Genomic DNA, 8276 nt, shown 5'->3' on the forward strand with positions numbered 1-8276 from the left:
TAGCAAAGATCCCTGATACATTCTCTAGCAAATATGTGCAGATATGTAATCAGCTGTGGTAATCAAGTGCACATCAACAAAGATTCGGAGGGTTTCAGGGGCGTAAAGCTGCTGTTACAGTGAGCAATCACTTGGCAGTGTGGCTTATTTTAATAGACACATCACTTTAAAATAAGTCTTCACCATCTGCTGCAGCCTCTAATTACAAATGCAACAAGAACATAATTCACAATTGCATCATTAAAAAGTAAGACATAAGGGATTTAATGCACGTCTACGTCCCTTTTTAATGCAGTGGGCGTCTGTTACGCTTTTCTTGGGATTCAGGCACAAATCGGCAGGAAAACTTTCTTCCCTTGGTGGTGAGAAGTCCCAGAGAGTGAAGCTCTTTGTGAGGCAGCAGGAGATCTATATAAGGCTGCACGTTTTCCATAAATATTCATATGCTGGGATTTTATCGATATTAGATCTTGTCAACATGGCTTTTTTTTTTGAAATGCAAAATATGCGTCTTCCAGTTTAACTTACAAATGATGAGTAGAGAACAGTCTATTCAGCAGAAAGTGAAGTGGGAAAGAGGCAATTCCCCAGTTAATCTGATCAATGTAGACAGCTCTTTTTGACTATCTGAAATCAATTAGCCAGACCATTATCCACAATCCATTTCATTTGGAGCTGTGTATACCCATTTTGATAATCTGAGCTCATAGGGTAACAGGATTTAGGGCCTGAAGGAACCCTAGAGAGCAACCTCTTCATTTTATAGATAAGAAAACAGGCACCCATAGAAGTTTAAGGTTAGGGTCATATAGATGGTAAGTAATGGAGAAAAGATTTGAATCCAAGTCTTCTGAACCCCAAATCTGATGGTCTTTGCCAATATTACTAGTTTCCTAGAAAAGTAAAATAGGTTGATTTTTAACATCATATTTATTTTATTTTAAATATTTTAATATCATAATACATTTTATTTAAACAAATTTAAAGAGTTGATTTTTAAGGAAAGTTTATTATGGAAATAAATGCCACTATAACATCTAACTTAAGCTAAATTCATTTTTTAATTCATTGATTGAATTGTTCAAATAGTAATTGGGGAGTCTGTGTTGTATACTTCCATTAAATAGATACAAATTTTCAAGGCCAGCAGTCAAAGAGTCATTTTACTTCCTCTTATGCACTATGACTACAATTAAATGCATGAGTGGTACCTTGGGTCTGAATTTCTGGTCTCAACAGCAAGGCTTCCCTAAAGAGAAGAGTACATTTTTCTACTCAATTATGTTTATTTCTATAAACTTTTTACCAAAAGAGCTAATCGTGAATACTGATGCAATAGAAATATAACTGGTTCTGGAACGTTTCCTTAGTGGATAGTCAAATGACAGGAACCAGTGGTTTTCAAAGGAAGAAATCCAAGCTATCAATAGCTATGTGGGGGAAAAAAAGTCATTAACAATCAGAGATATGCAAATTAAAGTAAATATGAGGTTCTACCTCAAACACATCAAACACCCAGATTAGCAAAGTTGAAGAAAATGATAAATGTTGGGGGGACTACCAGAAAGAGCCATATTAATGTACTGTTGGTGGAGCTGTGAATCAGCAAAGCTATTCTGGAAAGTCATTTGGAACCATGATACAAAGTTACTAAATTATACATACTATTTGACCCAGCAATACCACTACTAGGATTATACCCTAAATAGATCAATGAAAGGAAAAAAGGACCCATATGTACAAAGATATTTATAGTGGGGGAGGAGGGGAGTTTGTGGGTTTGGTTTTTTTTTTTTGGTATGGAAAACAAATGGAAACTATGGGAGGAATTGAGGAATGGCCAACCAAATTATGGCATATGAATGTAATGGAATATCATTGTGCCACAAAAAAAAACAAGAGATGGTTTCAAAGAAACCTGGAAATAACCAGAATAGTTAGCATTTATATAGTACTTTAAAGGTTGCAAAATATTTTATGCATGTTATATCAAATGATGCTCACAATAACCCTAGGAGATAGGTGCTATTGTTATCCCCATTTTACAGATAAGGAAACTGAGGCAGGCAGAGATTAAGTGACTTGCCCAAGGTTATCTAGTTAGAAAGTGTCTGGGGCCATATTTGAACTCAGGTCTTAGATAAGTATAAGCTGATTTATAATGAAGCGAATAGGACCAGAAGAGCAATTTATACAGTAACAGCATTGTTAAATGCAGACTTTGAAGGATTATAATCGATGTAATGACCAACAATGATTCTCAAGGACTGATGATGAAGAATGCTGCCCACTGCTGACAGTGGTGAGGGAATCCAGATATAGAATGAGACATATATTTTTAGACATGGCCAATGGGGGAATCCCATCTTCATCACCAGAGCAGCTAAGTGGATAGAGGACCAGGTCTAGAGTCAGAAAGATCTGAGTTCAAATCCAGCCTCAGACACAAACTGCGTAACCTTGAGTAAGTCACTTTACCCTGTTTGCTTCAGTTCCCTCATCTGTAAAATGGCTAGAGAAGGAAATGGCAAACCATTCCAGTATCTCTGCCAAGAAAACCCCAAATGAGGTCACAAAGAGTTGGACATGACTGGAACAACTGAATAACAAAATACGGGGAAATTTGTTTTGTTTGAATATGCATATTTATTTTAAAATATTTTTCTTTCTTTTAATGAAAAGAGGTAGATAGAGGGAAAGAAAAGAAATGTTTATTAGCTGAGGAAAAAAAAGGAAAGAGCTGACTCTAAAGGCAGAGGATTTGAGTTCAAACCTCAACTTGGATGTTAACTACTTGTATCACCTAATCTCCTTTGCCTTCAGTTTCCTCACCTGTAAAATAAAAGTGTTGGATTGGATGGCCCCTGAAATCTCCTCCAGCTCTAATGCTAACAGTGAGTGCCCCACAGGGCTCTCTTCTTGGCCCTCTTTTCTTTTCCCTCTACGTTCTTTCAGTTAGTGATTTCTTGGCTTCCATACATTCCATTATCACTTCTGCTGATGATTTTCTAACCTAAACTTATCCAGCTCTAACCTGTCTGCTGACATCTAGATGCATATCTCCAACTGCCTGCCGGATATCTTCAACTGATGCCCCATAGAAATCTTAAACTCAATACATTCAAAACTGAACTAATTATTTTCCCCCAAAATCCCCCATCTTCTTAACATCCTGTTACTGTTGAGGGCACTGCCATCCTCCCCATCACCCAGGATCACAACCTGGGTTGTGATTTCAACATCAGCTCCTCACTCTCACTCCCCATACCCAATCTGTTGCTAAGGCCTGTCAATTATATCTTCGTAACGTTTTTCATATATACCCCCTTCTCTCCTTGGACACTGTCACCAACTTGGTACAGGCTCTTACCACCTCACACCTGGACTATAACAATAGCCTGTTGGTTGGTCCCCTAGCCACAAGTCTCTCCATACTCCAATCCATCCTCTATTTAGCAGTCAAAGTTATCTTCCAAAAGCACAGGTCTAACTATATCATGCCTCTTCTCAATTAACTCCAATGGTTCCCTATTACTTTCAGGATCAATTATAAAATCAACTGGTTAGCTTTCAAAGTCTTTCCTAACCTGCTCAATGAATGCCAGAAGTCATGAGATAGTGCCTTGTGGGAGGAATTTAATAAGTGTTCATTGACTGACTCTAGATCTGTGATCCTATGATCTTATTATCCATCATTTTATGATCTACAAATCACTTTCTGAACAAGTCAATGAAACAAGTGACACAAAGTCCCATTTTACAGATGACAATGATGAGGCTCAAAGATATTATCAGATCTGACTAGATTCACCTGATTAGCAAGTGACAAGCCAGGTTTCTTGATTCCAAGTCATTTGACTATAAATCTGGTATACTTTACCCTACACTTTTTAGTCTCTATTCTTAAAAGATTTAAAGAGATGCAAACACCTAGGTACAATAAGATACTTCGTTCAACAATCTGTTTTATTCCCCATCTTTGAGTTCAACACAAACTGAGTCTCAGTGAAAAACTAAATAGTTCTCATATGTCAAAAGCCTTTAAAAACAACTTAACATTTTCCAGGAGCTTCCCTTTCATCTAACAGAGATATGTGACTGCCTTCAGACTGACCCAAGAGAAAGCATTAAGTTGCTATAATATGACAGGGTCAGAAATACAAGTTTTTACATATTTCAAAAGTCACAAGAGAAAGAAGAAAAAAAATACACAGTTCATTTCTTAAACTGTCAGAATGAAGCCAATGATTATAATTATTCTAATCAAGAGGGAATAATTTTTCCCCCTCTTAACCTTAATCTTTTTGCCCTTTAAAACTAGAACTTATATCATTCCTAATTTACACTGAATTAGTCCCTTAGTAACCATCATGCCCATAGGATTCTATACAAGTCTATCTTCTGGAAGACTTTCAAGTTATAAAACCAAGTTTACCAGAACATTACATTTCAACACACTGAAATACACTTTACACATATTTTTAAAGGAGAGATGTAAAGTGGTTTTTCCATCAGATGTTATCATCCTGTTTTACAAATGGCATCCTTTCCCTTCTGTATGGAAGAACAAAACAGATTAGAAATGTCACAGAATTCTAGAGCTATGAAACACAAATGGAATCCAAGAAGGCAATGGTATATACATGTATATTCACATATATGCATATATGCATATATATGAATACATTAAAATTTCTGTTGCTTGCATATATATTATATATGTATGTGTATATGTATATAGGTGTAGATATCATATTATATGTGCATATAAACCTATATGTGTATACATGTGCATATTATGTGTATATGTATATATACATGTATATATACTCATATCCATGTATATGTATGTATGTGTATATATTATAGATAGAGATATCATTTATTTATTTATTTATTTACCTCATGCCTTTAGTTATGCAAAGTTTCCTGGAAAAAAAGTTGTATTCCTTTAAAAAAAAAATAGATGAAGGCAGCTAGGTGGCACAGTGGATAGAGCACCACCCTGGAGTCAGGAGGACCTGAGTTCAAATCTGGCCTCAGACACATAACACTTACTAGCTGTGTGACCTTGAGCAAGTCACTTAACCCCATTGCCTAAGCCAAAAAAAAAAATTTTTTTAAAAATAGAAATCTTCCTGGAGGGATATTCCTTAGCCTTCCTTGATAATTTATTCCAATGTCTCATATCCCGCTCCCTCCCTATGCTTGCTGCTGCCATAGCAGACCTTTTGGTTTTTTGGGGGTTTTTTTGCCACTCTCTTGAGTGGCAGCAAATACACTTGCCAACATTCTTATAATATCCCTTTATATTTTCAAAAATTATTATTGAATACATATTCAAAAACTATTATTGAACATTTATTCAAAAACCTCAGCTAACTCTTCCGTCATTTAAATACAGTTCCATTAATCTTTTCTTAGAGGTGCCATTGTCTGAACTTGTAATGATCTTGGTTATTGTTTCTTCTGTCCAGGACGACAAAATTCTATTTCAACCAGAGGCCCTAAAACTCAGCCCTGTATGCCAATAACGTCTGACCCATATTACGTGCAGACGAAAAATTGTAAGAGTTTTATACACTATACTCCAACGCATGCATCTAAGTTTGGACAAATTATAGGTAGTATGGTACATAGTGAAAAGAGTACTGGCCTTAGAGTCACATGGTCTGAGTTTGAAATACAACTTTGCCACATATTAGCTCTGTGTCTATTAGTAAATTTTTTCCCCTTGATGGTACATTAATATTTGAGCAATCTACTGCTAACTTCTATTCTCTGCATAGTCCACAAGGATTTACAACCCTTCTCACAGCTACTAGGGTTTATCTTTCCTCTCTAAATAAACACTCCACCCTTGTTTCTATTGAGCTTCCATTCTGTTTACATACAAGTGTTCTTTAAAAAGTAAGCTTACAAGGTTAATTACCAGCAGATTACCCACAGTACAACAGTTTTGTTGGCACACAGCATTTTGTTAGCCAGTTGTGACCACATTGTAAGTAGAAGAGCTGTAACCATTTGGTTCTTGGGGCAACATGAGTTCAAAATGCCTGATTTCTTAAACTTATGGTTCCCAGATAAAATGAATGCTACAATTTTGGTCTTTAAGGGGTAAGAGTTGGGGGAGGGGGGGAACCAACTGCTGAAGTCTGTCCCCAAATTACAGAAGTTTAGTAGGAGTATGTTTGCAAAACTTTAGGAAGTAGGGCAGAACCACAGGGAAGTTACCCAAAGTAGAAGGAAGTGAGATAATAACCAAAGAGCTTGTATTTTTTACTGGAATTGTCACTAGAAAATACATTACACACCTTTTCCTTTGAATATCCCAAACTGATATCTCTTTCACTAACAAATATAAAATAAATGTATATGCCCACATCAAGATTTACGTCCTTAATTTACAGTTGCAATCCAAAATATCAAGCCAAATATTAGAATATAAATTGAGGATAGAAAAAACAAAATTATTCCATTTTTCCTTTTCCACCAAATTGGGTATTCACTGAAACAACATTCTACATAAGCTTACAGACTGTATTTTATATTAAGATGTCTAAGATAACTTTTTTTTAAAATCTACTTGAAGCATAATTGGAGGTCTGCTCTTGCTATAGATTTCTGAAGCTTTCTTTTCCCTAATGGCTTAACCTAGTGCACAAATCCCTAAGGAACATAACAAAAAGACCATCCCTCCATCTAACACAGGAAGAAATCTAACTTCATTTCCTCCCTTTCCTTCCTGCCACAAATCTACCTTCATATCAGAAGATAAACTGACTCCAAACACAAGTGTAATTCAATATTCTATTTCAAATGCCATCAGATTTGAAATCCTGGTAATTAACAGCCCACTGGGGACTCCATGTAAATAAAACTAACTTTGATCCCATTCCCCAGCCCCTTGCCAATGTGAAAGGACAGCCATGTCCCCTTTACCTCTCCATTAATTGAAAAGAACAACTCTATCAGGCAACTTTTAGAAGGAGTAGGCCAGGTTATTCACGGTGTTGTTTTTAATCAGACTATTGAATTTTGTTGTTGTTGTTGAGTCATTTTCATTCATGTCTGACTCTTCATGACTCCATTTAAGGTTTTCTTGGCAAAGATGTTTGTTTGCCATTTTCTTCTCTGGCTCATGTTGTTATTATTGTTTGTTGTTGAGTCACGTCTGCCTCTTTGTGACTCCATTTGGACTTTTCTTGGCAGAGATACTGGGAATGGTTTGCCGTTTCCTTCTCCAGATCATTTTATAAATGAAGTAATTGAAGTAAACAAGGGTAAGTAACTTGCCCAGGGTCACACAGCTAGTAAGTGTCTAAAGCCAGATTTGAACTCATCAAGATGAGTCTTTCTGACTCCATGGCACTCCATCCACTGCACAACCTAGCTGCCCTGAATGTTGTTTTAAATATATGTATTAGAATGGGACAAATATTTAAATTTCTAGTTACCCCAAGTATTGAAACATTCTAATAGTTACAGGATTTCCATTACATGTATTTGTTTATGAGACACTATTACATATGAGGTGTCACATACCTTAATTTCAAGGTAACCAAGCTATTCTATTATTTTTTTTATTTATTGTTAAACACCTATCTTTGTTATTACACAGCTCAAGGGAGGAAACCTGACACAGTGGAAAATAAACTAGATAGATCAGAGATCGAAAGAACCAGGTTTAGGAGAACAATGTACATAGTAACAGAATGTGGTATGATGATCAACTATGATAGACTTAACTCTTCACAGCAATACAACGATCTAAGACAATTCCAAAGGACTCATGATGAAAAATGCTTTACACATCCAGAGAAAGAATTGGTGGAGTCTGACCGCAGATCAAAGCGTACTATTTTCACTTTCTTAATCTTTTTTGTATTTTTTATTGCTTTTATTCTGTTTCTTCTTTCACAACAGGACTAATAGGAAAATATGCTTTACATGATTGCACATATATAATCTATTTAAAATTCTTATTTTTTTAGTGAGGGGGTGAGGGAGAAAATTTGGAACTAAAGATTTTTTAATGAATATTAAAAATTGTCTTTACATGTAATTAGAAAAAATAAAATATTATTAAAAGAAAGAGAGGGAGGGAGGAGGAATGAGAAAGAAAGAAAGAAAGAGAGAGAGACAAAGAAAGAAAAGAAAGAAAGAAAGAAAGAAAGAAAGAAAGAAAGAAAGAAAGAAAGAAAGAAAGAAAGAAAGAAAGGAAGGAAAGAAGGAAGGAAGGAAGGAAGGAAGGAAGGAAGGAAGGAAGGAAGGAA

At 35.7% G+C, this 8276-nt stretch overlaps 1 long non-coding RNA gene across 1 annotated transcript in view; it reads right to left on the reverse strand.

Moving 5' to 3' along the window:
• Nucleotides 1-477: 477 nt before the first annotated feature.
• The window catches only part of LOC114051278, a 10096-nt gene continuing 2297 nt past the window's right edge, over nucleotides 478-8276 (reverse strand). Inside the window, exon 2 of the long non-coding RNA XR_003570135.1 lies at nucleotides 478-893. This is a non-coding gene — a long non-coding RNA (uncharacterized LOC114051278). The remainder of the gene's footprint in view (nucleotides 894-8276) is intronic.

Source organism: Vombatus ursinus, unplaced genomic scaffold (assembly GCF_900497805.2).
Source record: "Vombatus ursinus unplaced genomic scaffold, bare-nosed wombat genome assembly UNPS02014802.1, whole genome shotgun sequence".
In the NCBI taxonomy this organism is placed as follows: Eukaryota; Metazoa; Chordata; class Mammalia; order Diprotodontia; family Vombatidae; genus Vombatus; species Vombatus ursinus.